General features: G+C 41.3%; 1 protein-coding gene across 2 annotated transcripts in view; it reads right to left on the bottom strand.

The window, feature by feature from the left end:
• st18 (ST18 C2H2C-type zinc finger transcription factor) overlaps positions 1–11,537 on the bottom strand; it is a 429,006-nt gene extending 417,469 nt beyond the window's left edge. For both annotated transcript variants that reach the window (XM_043688314.2, XM_087986407.1), the window contains exons 1-2: positions 11,406–11,537; positions 3,589–3,702 (exon numbers count right to left, since the gene is read on the bottom strand). The gene's annotated coding sequence lies outside the window, so the exon portion shown is untranslated. The remainder of the gene's footprint in view (positions 1–3,588; positions 3,703–11,405) is intronic.
• Positions 11,538–13,337: the final 1,800 nt, after the last annotated feature.

Below are 13,337 nucleotides of genomic sequence, written 5' to 3'. Positions count from 1 at the left end.
AGAGGAAACCGGAGCACCTGGAAGAAACCCACGCAGACCCGGGGGAAAGAGCAAACTCCACATACTCAAACACCTGAGGGTGGAATCAAACCTGGGTCCCTGGAGCTATGAAGCAGCAGTGCTAATCACTGAGCCACCATGCCAACCAGTTTTAGTAAATTCTGGCTGCGCACTCGCTCTTCACAACGATTTCCGTAAATCCTGGGTGAATACTTCCCTCTTCACAATGACTTCCATAAATCCTGGCTGAGTACTCCCTTCTTCAGCAGGCAGCTGTGGCCTGAGTCCCCTCATCACTGCTTGCCTTGACATTACCTCCACAATCCCGCGCCATTTTCGTAGTCTAGGTGACATCCTTCCTTCGACAAACAAAAACGGCATTTGCACGCGGTTTGTGTCCTGATCCCATTCTTGTCACCAATTATTATGTTTATGGTTCACTAGAACCATGAATAGTACATGAATGACGAATGATGAAAAAAACAGTAAATTACTGTGAAAGGCTTTTCCACTGTCAACATGATCTGGTTAGATCAGGTTATTAGTTTTGAACAGTTTAAGAAGATGAGGAAAAAAGGAAGATTTAGCTTAAAGGGAGTCCAAAAGTCCTGAGCCAGCTCATCATCAATGACATCTGTACCACCCTCCCTCCTCCACCGCCTCGTCATCATCTACGCTGGACACAATCAATGTTCAAGTTGTCACTCTTTAGGTGTCATCTTTCATTGCTGGGCTGATTCTCCTCCACCACTGCCTCGCTGCTGCCTGCACTGATCCCACCATTATCAGAGTTGCATCTCTCCTCTCGGGCCCACTTTGGTGTAGATGTGATCCACTCCTGTCACTGCTTTGACACTCCCAGTATGGGACTCGACCAACAACAAAGTTGCTGATCCTCAAAAGCATTCTTTTGCCCTTGGGCCTACCTCACAAATGTCACTTTTGCTCATGTAGCAGTTACCAATTCTGATGTCAGGTCGCATGTTAATCCCGGAAAAGGTAATAAGAGCTCATTGGAATGTGCTCGGAGCTCACTGATCACCACCAAATGGTTCGCACCACCAATGCCTTCCAAGCTCAGGACAAGAGGTTTAAGTAAAGGAAAAGAGAAGGAAACAATAAGAGAGAAAAAAAGAAAAGAAAGAAAAGAAAAGCGGTGGGAGCCGATGAGCCCTGGCTCAGGAACCTCTACTCCACTGCCATCTTGATGAAGTAGGTGGAGGGTAAACTTAAATGGAGAATACTTTATTGCTCCTCCTTTCAGCTCCACAGTCGGTCTTAGACTTCCTCCCTTTGCTCCTGCCTCCAGGTCACCTGATCTGCTACCTTAAAAGGGAAACAAACACCCAACTACAGACATAACACCACCATCAGAGCTTCTTCCAATTGGTGTTTAACACAGAAGAGTACTGATTCATTAGCCGAGGTGGATGGTGGTAATTTCCCTGTCCATGTGTGACCTGATGCCATGACATTTAGTCAGGACTTAATGTTGAGGACTTCTAGGGCAACGCATTTCTAACTGCATAGTACTTTGCTGCTAATTCTTTGGATCTGTCCTGGTGGGACATTATATAGTGAACGGTGATGATGGTGATGTTTGGAGTATTGTCTGCAAGGTATATCTGTGTATATCACAATGATAGACTGTTGCTTCACTAGTTTGTAGGAAACAATAGACAATAGACAATAGGTGCAGGAATAGGCCATTCTGCCCTTCGAGCCTGCACCACCATTCAATATGATCATGGCTGATCATCCTTAATCAGTATCCTGTTCCTGCCTTATCTCCGTAACCCTTGATTCCACAATCCTTGAGAGCTCTATCCAACTCTTTCCTAAATGGATCCAGAGACTGGGCCTCCACTGCCCTCTGGGGCAGAGTATTCCACACAGCCACCACTCTCTGGGTGAAGAAGTTTCTCCTCATCTCTGTCCTAAATGGTCTACCCCATATTTTTAAGCTGTGTCCTCTGGTTCAGCACTCACCCATCAGCGGAAACATGTTTCCTGTCTCCAGAGTGTCCAATCTTCTAATAATCTTATATGTCGCAATCAGATCCCCTCTCAGTCTTCTAAACTCAAGGGTATACAAGCCCAGTTGCTCCAGTCTTTCAGTGTAAAGTAATCCCGCCATTCCAGGAATTGACCTCGTGCACTCCCTCAATAGCCAAAATAAAAGAGAAAAAAAGAAAAGAAAGAAAAGAAAAGCGGTGGGAGCTGATGAGCCCTGGCTTGTGAAAGCCTTGGGATATACCTTGGGAAAGCCTTCCCAATTTTGGCACAAGTCCCTTGATGAAATTCACAGAGCCAGAAGGGTTGAGTTCCTCACTGTAACTTTTTGTGCCCAGTTGGTGCCAAGTGATTTGTCCAGTTTTATTCCTTTACAACTTTGAAGCTTTTAGATATAGCTGAGCACATTGCTGGTTCATTTCAGAGGTCATTTATGAGTCAACCACATTACTTTGAGTCTGGTGTCATATATACATTAGATAGGCAAAAGTGAGGACTACAGATGCTGGAGATTAGAGTTGAGAGTGTGGTGCTTGAAATGCACAGCAGGTCAGGCAGCATCCAAGGAGCAGAAACATTCCTGATGAAGGGCTTTCGCCCGAAAAGTCGATTTTCCTGCTCCTTGGACACTGTCTGACCTGCTGTGCTTTTCCAGCACCACACTCTCGACTCATATATAGATCACTCCAGGTAAGGTTGGCAGATCTCTTTCCTTGAAATATATCAGTGAAGCGGATGTGTTTTTCATGACAATTGAAAAAGGTTTCATGATGACCACTAGTTTTGAATTCCCAATTTACTTACTGAACTTAAAATCTGCCAGCTGTCAGAGTGGGATTTGAACTAATTTCTTCAGTGCTTCATTATGTCAAGAATGCAATACATCAGCTCAAATGTAAGCAAGGTTGTTCAAATGGATCAGAAATTATAGGATTAGACCATTCAATGTATTTCCTGTCATCACAACCTGAGATATAATCATGTCATCATATACTGCTAAGAATGAAGACGAAGAGTATTAAAGTTTGAAGTGTCACTTTGACTAGAGTCAGATCTTGGGATTGTGTGTGAAAATGAATTTGAAGTAAAGATCCCTACTGGGGAGGCTGGAAGAGCCATACAGTACACCTCCGCACCTACTCCTAACATCTGTAAATTTTTAAAACACTGAAAATGTTATTCTTTTCATCGAACACTGCCATTACTTTTAGCTTGAGGAAAGTCGCTGGTGCAGATACCAAGCACCCCCACCACTAGTCCTCTCCTGACCCACTACTGTCACCCATCACCTTTAGGCAGGCGCCACAAAACTAGTCTCAGCCTCAATGGACTCACTTTCAGGAAATGGGCATGAAAATCCCACTGTATTACATTTCTGGCAGCACAGTGGGAGTTAATGATAGACCAGGTTATTGTGATTATTAATGTTTATTTCATAATATTTTCAGCAAAATGTTAGTGGCTCAGGCCTCAAGTCATGCACTTTTATAAATCATCTATTTTCTTCATCATAGAGTAATACCAGTATTTTTATTTCAAACATGAACAGTCAAGATTTAAAAAGCATTACTTTACCTTGCAATTTGTCTCATTTTCTGGTTCCACAAACTTCGGGTCAGTCTTGCTCTCCTTTAAATGTTTTTGAGAATTTACACCCAAATCTTTTAGAATTCTTCTTTCTCATTTTCCCTGCATTAACAAATAATAAATTAATTATTCAGCAACACAATGGGACTGAATTTTGATTAGGCAGACATCACGGTCAATTGGATGGGTGGCAGGAAAGAGGCTGTGCAATCCAATTACTTTATTGGAGACAAACCAAAATATCATGGGATTCAGATTTTTCACTCTGCAGTGGGAACCAGGATGACAGGGCATATGTTTTTGTAGAATAGACAGATTCCAGATATTATACATAAAACAACATATAAGGCTTAATTTTCCCATTTTTGATACAGTGTGAGATTTATGACGGCTGATCCACCATGGTGCAACAGTGACTTTTCCCACTGTTGCTCTTCATTGCATTAATTATGCAAACAACATATCTGCACCCATCTCACAGCATCATGAGAAAGAAGAGCCAGATGTACTCGCCACAGCTCGGACTTGTGACATTCACGCCACTGGTGCCATCCTTAAACCCCAGTTGCAGACCACTTCAGAGGCTGCAAGCCAGTACCTGTCTTTCACTCCTATGGTCCTGCATCACAGATAGAAAACTTAATGCACGCCATATAGGTTAGCAGCCTCTGAGTAAGTGAAAAGTGAGTGAACAACAAGTAATAAAACTAAGAGCCATAAAATGCTCTCTCATGCATCCCATGTGGATGTATGAGATCATGCATGGTCCTGCACACAGAATGATCTGACAGAAGCATGCATGTCATAAAGTGAAGACCTGAAGGGTTGAAGTGAGGTATGCATTGGTCCAAGAATCAGAATGAAGCTTTCCAACTTGCTTAGATGAGTGTAGTGGCTGGAGAGCATGTCAAGGCATTACAATGAACATGGAGTTGAATAAAGGCCCAGAGAAGCAAGTAGCAAGCTGCTGTCTCAAGGTAACTGCTCTGACTTCCATCTGGGAAGTGATGCCAGCTAGTTTCTCAATTAAAGAGAGGAACATTGAAAGTAGCTTAGAATTGGCAATACTATAACAAAACAAAGAATTGCAGGTACTGGAATGTCAAACAAATAAAAATAGAAATTGCTGCAGAAACTCAGCAGGTCTGGCAGTATCTATTGGGAGAAAACAGGGTTGATATTTTGAATCCAGTGACCCTTCTTCAGAACCTTTAGAGTCATTGGACTCAAATGTTAACTCTGTTTTCTCTCCACAGATGATGCCAGACATGTCGGGTTTGTCCGGCAATTTCTGATTTAGAAACAGTACAAGTTGGGCTAATAATGAAATAAAATGCATAGAAATAAGGTATTCCCTGCTTGATGGGAATTCTGAATTTGCTGTTTCAAACTTAAGTGGAAAAGAGGAAACCTTTTCTTTCAACATGAAGATTCTTGTCATTCATATTATGCCAATCAATGAAGCAGAAAACTCCACCATAAGAACTAGAAAGGCTACCATTCTATGAAAGTGGAGTTGGTATACAACCAGACAATAGCCATGATTCTTTAATTCTGAGGCAGTCTGTCCTCCATGGAGAACTAGAGACCACTCCTTGAATTCATGTCTCATCATTCTCCTCCATCACTGAAATACGCATGGAAAACATGAATTATGGGCTCAACCGAAACAGTGTGTAACAAAAATCATCCACAAATATACTTTCACACAATACAGATTTAGCTATGCAAACAGAAATGAACTATTCCCATTTCCATTAATCCCCGTCTTACGGGTACCTCAGCATAGCTTAGTGCTCTTACACAGTGCTACCCTCCCTTGGTATAGCACAGCTGTTGTGAGGATTGCTGTGGATTTTCGCTTCAGCTGGATGGGAGACCAGTGAAGGGAGAAATGTTTCAATCGTATAGTTGCAGAATGCAAGTACTTTTCATTTGTAATCATATCATAGTAAATATGAAATGCACACAGCGCACAAATATTTAGGGTTCATATGCTGGTCAACAACAATATCTACCTTGTCATCGGTCCTTGAAGAGTGCTCAGAGACAACTTAGAGAAGTAGATGGTATCACCTTGTAAAGTGGTGGTTCTATCCACAATTAACATAGTTCATGTGTCATTTCTCAGGGTATGGGACACAGAGCCTATTCCCTCTGCAACTGCACTGTGAAAATTATGAAATACACTAGTGAATAGGCAAGTTATGCTGCAGCTTTATAGAACTTCAGTTAAGCCGCACTTAGAATATTGTACACAGTTCTGGTCACCACACTCCAGAGGATGTGGATGCTTTGAAGAGGGTGCAGAAAGGGTTTACTAGGATGTTGCGTGGTATTGGAGATTTTAGCTATGAAGAAAGATTGGATTAACTGGGTTTATTTTCTACTGGAATGCAGGAGGTTGAGAAGCAACCTGATAGAAGATTGTGAATGGCATGGATAGATTGGAAATTAGGAGGCTTTTTCCTAGGGTGGAGGATTGAATTACTAAGAGACATAGGTTCAAGGTGTGTGTGTGTGTGTGTGTAGGGGGGGGGGGGGGGGGGGAGAGGTGAGGTGATTAAACAGATGTGGGAAGCAGGTTTTTCACACAAAGGGTGGTGAGTGCCTGGAACATACTGCTAGAGAGGTGGTGAAAGCAGCACAATAGCAGCATTCAAGGAGCACCTGGATGAATACATGAATAGGAAGTGAATAGAGAGATACGGATCCTGTAAGTGAAGACTGTTTTAGTATGGAAGAGCAAAATGTGTTGGTGCAGGCGTGGAGGGCTGAAGGGCCTGCATTATTCTTTATGCTTTTTTGTTCTTGGATGCAAAATAACTTTGTTAATGTCGGGCAGGGATGAGAAAAGTTCAACGTGCACGATGTAATTTCAATGTATTACTCTGTGTTGGTCACTCAGCAGGGGCAGCACTTCTAAGTAGGCAGCTTGACATTTATCTTGGTTAATGATAAGTATGTAAGTTAGCTCACTGAGCTGGAAGGTTATTTTCAGACCATGTTATGGTAACATCATCAGTGAGACTGTCCGGTGAAGCACTGGTGGTAAGTCGCGCCCCTCTATTTATAGGTCTTGGTTTCTTAAGGTGGGTGATGTCATTTCTGGTTTTCTTTTCAAGGTATGGTAGATAGGATCTAAGTTGATGTCTTTATTGATGGAGTTCTGGTTAGAATGCCATGCCTCTAAGAATTCTCGTGCATGTCTTTGTTTCACCTGTGTGTGTGTTGTCCCAGTCAAAGTGATGTCCTTCTTTGTCTGTATGTATGGAAACCAGTGATAGCGGGTCATGTCTTTTGGTGGCTAGTTGGTGTTAATGTATCCTGGTGGCAAGTTTCCTGTTTGTTTGTCCATTTAGTGTTTTTTACACTTCTTGCATGGTATTTTGTAAATGACAGTTTTGCTGGTAGTATCTAATGGATCTTTTAGGTTCGTTAGTCACTGTTTAAGTATGTTGGTAAGTTTGTGGGCTATCATGATGATGTTACCTAGTCATGGTGAAGACACGGCTGAAAACAAACCTTCCAGCTCAGCGAGCTAACTTCCATAAATTATCTTGGTGTGTAATGACATTTTAAAGATGCCATGCTTATCAGGGATGCTAGTCTTTCCTGGGATATGCAGTCAGTGATAAGTTATTCCAGCTACGACTAGTGGTAGAATCAGGCTAGAATTGGACCTGAGAGTGAGATAGATAGTTAGTGAAGTATCGTGGGATGACATGATGAGAAATCTTGCTAGTCTTCATGGAAACATGACAGAAAAAAATAATATCAGCTTAGGCTTATCTCAGGCTCAAATCACACAAAGACTTACAATGATTATGATTCCCGATATTAGTTGACCATTGTGAACCTGTTCTCTTTGGCCATATTGTCATGATTTAATTGCACCTTGAATTGATCATTTCTGTACTATGAGTTTATTAAACTTTTCCCACATCTTGTCCAGATCCAGAATTTTATTTTTGTTGTCTTCCCTCGGGTTAAAATGTCTCAACTTTTCCCATGTAAGTATGCTATTCTTGTAGTATGCAAGGTTAGCTGAGGTATAAATCACTTTATACAGCTATCCATGTCTTTATTGATAAAAGTAACTTCTTACTGTGTATTTCCAACAGACGGCTGTAGCCATTGGTTGAACATTCAAGAAACTTAGTAAGAATCATTAAACCATAAAATTTGTGCCAATACTAATTGTATAAAGTGTATGCTGCAATGTCCTACCATTTGACAAAAAACTAAAGCAGTGAAAGACAAATCATACATGGAAACATGAGTGAGGAGTAGGAGTAGGCCATTTAGTCCATTGAGCCTGCCCCAACAATTAATACAGAGCTGAAAATGTGTTGCTGGAAAGAAGGGCTCATGCCCGAAACGTCGATTCTCCTGCTCCTTGGATGCTGCCTGACCTGCTGCGCTTTTCCAGCAACACATTTTCAGCTCTGATCTCCAGCATCTGCAGTCCTCACTTTCTCCAACAATTAATACATTCAGGCAGATGTGACTGTGCCCTCAAATACACATCCCTACCTATCCATGATAAAATTTGAATCTATCTATAAAAATAGTCAATGATTTCACCTTCAATGCTCTCTAGGAAAGTGAGTTCTGCAAACTCTCAAACCTCTGAAAGTAAAAAGTTTGTTCTCAATTCCACCTTTAATAGGTGACCCTTTATTTATAATCTATGTCCCCAAGTTCGAGTTTCTCCTATCAGAGGGAGTAACCCTTCAGCATTTACCCTAGTAAATGCCCCTCAGAATCCTACTCTTCCAAAGATCTCTGGCATAATTAATGACAATTTGATTCACTCCAAGTGATATCAAGAAACAGCTGTTACTGGATAATCTAATGGCTATGAGTCCTTACAACAATAACACTGATGAGTCATGCTCCAGAACGTGCCATACTCCTAGCTAAGTTGTTCCAGTATAGCTACAATACGGGCACCTATCAGTATGGAAAGTTGCATAAGTATGTCCTTAATACCAAAGAATGGCAAATCAAAACTAGCCAATTACTGGTCAACACTTGACATCAATAAAGTGATGGAAGAGATCATTAATAGTATTATCAGGCAGTATGTGCTTAGCAATAACCTGCTCACTGATGCTTAGTTTGGTTCTGCCAGGGCCACTCAGCTCCTGATTTCATTACATCCTCAGCTCAAACATGGAAAAAAAAGAGTTAAATTCCAGTTAAAGTAGTGTCCTATACCCAAGCATCTTCAGCTCTTTCATTAATGATATTCCCCATAGTAAGGTTAGAAGTTGGGGATATTTACTCATTGCACAATGTTCACAATCATTCACAACTCCTCAGATAGTGAATTGGTCCCTGCCCAAATGCTGATAAGTTGCAATTAGCATTTGTGTCACAAGTCACAGGCAATGGCCATCTTTCATAAGAGAAAATGCAATGTTGTTTTTCACTTCAGCACTTTCAGAATTCAACACTGAGTTCAAAAGCTTTAAAACATGAACACAGTTCTCTATTTTGATTATATCATCCCTCCCCGCCCCATGACTTGTTGGATTTGCTCTCAGGAAAGCTGACCAATTTTCTCCTATTCAAGCCTATCATTAACACCTATTTTATATTGCAACCTTTGATTTACCAGCACGAGCACCTCCTTTGGCATCCTCACTAGTTGTTCCATTCGTTGGTCCTTCTCCTTTGTCAGCAGCATAAAAGGTGTCATTCAGTTCCAAAGAATAGTGACTATACTCAAAATGTTAACTTTGTTTCTATCTCCACAGTTGTAGTGAGATATCTATCTCTAGCATTGAGCATTATCTGCTTTTATTTCTGATCTGCAGTCAAGTAACACACCTCCTAATTCTCTAAAACCTGTCCATTATCTACCTGACACATGCCTGAAATGTGATTGTATACTCCCACATGTCTGAGTATAGCTTGAATAATAATCAAGAAGCTTGACTCCATCCAGAGCAAAGCAACCGGCTTGATTAGCACGACACCCTTAAGCATCCACTGTCTCCACAACTGATGCTAAGTAGCAGCAGGATGCCATTTGTAAAATGCACTACAGAAACTCATCAAAGACCTTCCAAATCCACTACCACTTCCACCTCAAGGATAAGGGCAGGGGAAAACCACTGCTAGCGAGTTTTGAGAAGATTTGTAGCTCAGGTTGAGGTTCTGGATATGGGTTTGTTCACTGAGCTGGAAGGTTCGTTTTCAAACATTTTCATCACCACACTAGGTAACAACATAAGTGAGGCTTCAGATGAAGCACTGGTTGCATGGCCCGCTTTCTATGTATGTGTTTAAGTTTCCTTGGTTGGATGATGTCATTTTCTGTGGTGGTGTCATTTCCTGTTCTTTTTCTCAGTGGTGGTAAATGGCATCCAAGTCAATGTGTTTATTGATGGAGTTCCAGTTGGAATGCCATGCTTCTAGGAATTCTCTAGCATGGTGACAAAATGCCTGAAAACAAACGTTCCAGCTCAGTGAGCAAACCTACATCCAAAACCACTACTTCCTGCAAATTCCCCTTCAAGCCACTCACCACCCAGACCAGGAAATATATTACCATTCCTTCAGTATCATTGGGTCAAATCCTTGAATTCCCTCCTTAACAGCATTGTGGGTCATGTGGTTCAAGAAAGCAGCATCCTAAATTAGGTTCAGGTTATTATTGTTGAAGCCTACATCTCCTGAATAAATTAAAAGATTATTCTGATAAATCCAATGGATACAGGCTCAGCCAGTCTAACCTTATCTCATAAAATGACCCCCTCTCCAATCCCACATATTAGTTGAATTTTATGTCCACAGGCCAACAGTTCTGTGAGGAAAGCCTGTGGAATGGTACTTTAAGTAGAGCTCCGAAAGCATCAGAGGCTGAGAGGTAACCTTGCAGAAGTTTATAAAATCATGAAGAGCATCAATAAGATGAATAGTCTCGGTCTTTTCCCCAGGATAGGGTAGTTCAAAACTAGAGGGTACAGGCTAAAGGTGAGACGGGAAACATTTAAAAGGGACCTAATGAGACAACTTTTTCACACTGAGAGTGGTGTACGTATGGAATGAGCTGCCAGTGGAAATGGTGGAAGCTGGTAGAATTATATTTAAAAGGCATCAGGGATGGGTACATGAATAGGAAAGGTTTAGAGGGATATGAGCGAAATGCTTGCAAATGGGTCTAGATTTACTTAGGATAGCTGATCGGCATTGACGAGTTGGACTGGAGGGTCTGCTTCCATGCTGTACAGCTTTATGACTCTATGACTCTATAACAACTAACGTCAATTCACCATTCTGGGGTTTCACATTATTTGATCGTCCTGCAATTAGCTTAGTTTCTAATGTCTTGAAAAACTGCTTCTAATATTCCTCATCTATTCACCCATTTAAAATTCTAAACTTCACCCATTTAAAATTCTAAACAATCCTTTATTTCAGTAAGTCAGCAATTCTTTATCATCAAGAGTTTTCATTCTACTGATGGTCTGTCCAACTACAGTGGGAATGAAAACAAACAACTGCAAATGCTGAAGATTTGAACTAAAAACAGAAATTGCTGGGCGAAACTCAGCAAGTCTGGCAGCATCTATGGAGAGAAAGCAGGGTCAACGTTTTGAGCCCATGTCCACGGATGCTGCTGAGCCTAAGTTTCTCCAGACATTTCTGTCACAGCAGATGTATTTGTTCCAGTCAGTTCCTTGGAAGATGAATAATCTGGCCGCTCCGATTTTCAAACGGTCTGGATGGCAGTTTAATATTGATCACAGTGTTGTCAACCAAAACGGAAACATAAAAGTGTATTCACTTACATTCTCGAGAGTATATCCAACTTTTAAAGTCACCAGAGTTGTTGTCCATCTGTTACTTTGAGACACAAGTTGTTTACATCACGCCCTCCAGTGGCTGCGGAGGTGAGAAAGCGCTTCTACCTGGTCTCAGTATGATTTCGGAAAAAAAAAGAGGGAACGGTTCTTACGTTAATATAATGTTTACACAGCTTCCCGACCTGCCTGCCTAAAGTCGAGAGCAGCCAGATCTTCCCTCAGTCCAGTTCTGAACAAGTTGAGCGCGGTTGTGACGGGAACAATGTTTTATACACAAGAGAGAAATAGAACCGAAACAACAGCCCACCTGATGAATACAACCCTCAGTCTATCAGAAGAAAAATGAAAAAAGAACTTTGAAACTTTGCTGCTTCCAAACTTTTACAATAAACAATAAAAATGATGAGCGTTGAGGGTCACTGGCCGAAACAATAATTCTCATTTCTCTCCACAGATGCTGCCAGACCTGCTGAGCTTTTCCAGCAATTTCTGTTTTTGTTTGTAATAAAAATACAGAAGTGTGTACACACAAGAATTGTTTTAGAAAATCTAATTCATTAATCCATGTGGTTGGTGCAAAAATAAAATGACCATTTAAAAACAATAGTTTTGTTTTAAAAAATCAAAATCCTATTACTTTTCTTTAAGATCGAAAGGTGTCAGACAATTCGGCTCAAGGTTAAACTGCGATTTATAGCTTTCAAACAGAAAGGTAGTCTATTTCCTTCTCGGTCAAATCTGAACGAATCACCCAGCAAAAGGCTTTCGGGGGCCTGTGCAATTGCAAATTGGAGGGATGTCAGCCTTGGAGAGCTGGCAGCGTATATGTATCCAGTTCAGGGTCAGAGCATCACTTTCCACACCGTAAGACTCGGAATCTGTTCTCACTCCTCCGGGTGTTTGTCGAGTCACAGTCGGTCGGGCATCTCTCAGAACTCTCAAGCTTCATGTTCCTCTGTCTGATTCGCGGTCCCTACTTTTATTATCTCAATCTGCCTATCCTTATCGATCCCCTTCGATTCTCCTCTTCAAATTCCCTCTCAGTAGTTGCATTGGGGTAGTCCTTGTCTGCTCCTGATTCTGGTGGTCTCTGCACCTTTTAATTTGCATCTTAATGCCGTTCCCTTCCAGGTTCCCCCTGCTTGCTTTTTTTTAGAATTTCTGTCTCCGAATGCCAGACTTTCTACCCATCGCTCCTTGGGTTTACTGCTGCCCAAGTACCTGCTTTTTTTTTTCGGGGCTAAGACATCGCACCTATTATTAATCTTTTTATATTTGTGTCGGATCCTTTTCATCTCCTGCCAATCTGGTTCGATTTTCCACGTTTCCCATCACCAATGCTCTCCGGTACAACCGTTTATGTTTATCCCGTCCTTGTCTGATGTGGAGTGTGGCACTGTCCCTATTATACCCTTTGATTCTCCGCGTTTCCTCAGTTTCTGCTTCTGTCTGCATTAAGCCTTGCGTCTCAATTTCTGTCTGGGTCTCTGACCAGTCCTCCCGCGCTCTGTCTCTCAGTTCTACTCTCTGCACTCTGTTCCATCCAGAGCAAACCAAATTCGCAAATTGATCCTGATGTTTAACTAAAGTGCAAAAGATGCTTTACATTGATTTCTTTTAAAAAAAACAAACTTACTGTGTGCATGCAGAAGTAGTTCTGGGTGTGGTTTAGCGGAAGAAGTTACAGAGTTTGTTCTGTTAAACTTTTTTTTGTTGAGTGACTTCAGGCAAAACTTCACAACAAACTTTGTGCACCATGTGACTAAACTCAGTTGTCTGTAAACTCAGCACCAACGACTTTCTTTTCATTCTGACTTTTTTTTGTCAAACAGGTTTACTTTGAATTCACTCATCCCATCCCAGACAAGTGCAATAGATTGATGTTTTTGTTGGGTTTTTTTTGGAAAACTTTTACAA

This window comes from Chiloscyllium plagiosum, unplaced genomic scaffold, assembly GCF_037043375.1.
Source record: "Chiloscyllium plagiosum isolate Xiang-an unplaced genomic scaffold, Cpla_swu_hap1 HiC_scaffold_4, whole genome shotgun sequence".
Lineage (NCBI taxonomy): Eukaryota > Metazoa > Chordata > Chondrichthyes > Orectolobiformes > Hemiscylliidae > Chiloscyllium > Chiloscyllium plagiosum.
This window is presented reverse-complemented; position numbering and strand designations above follow the sequence as displayed.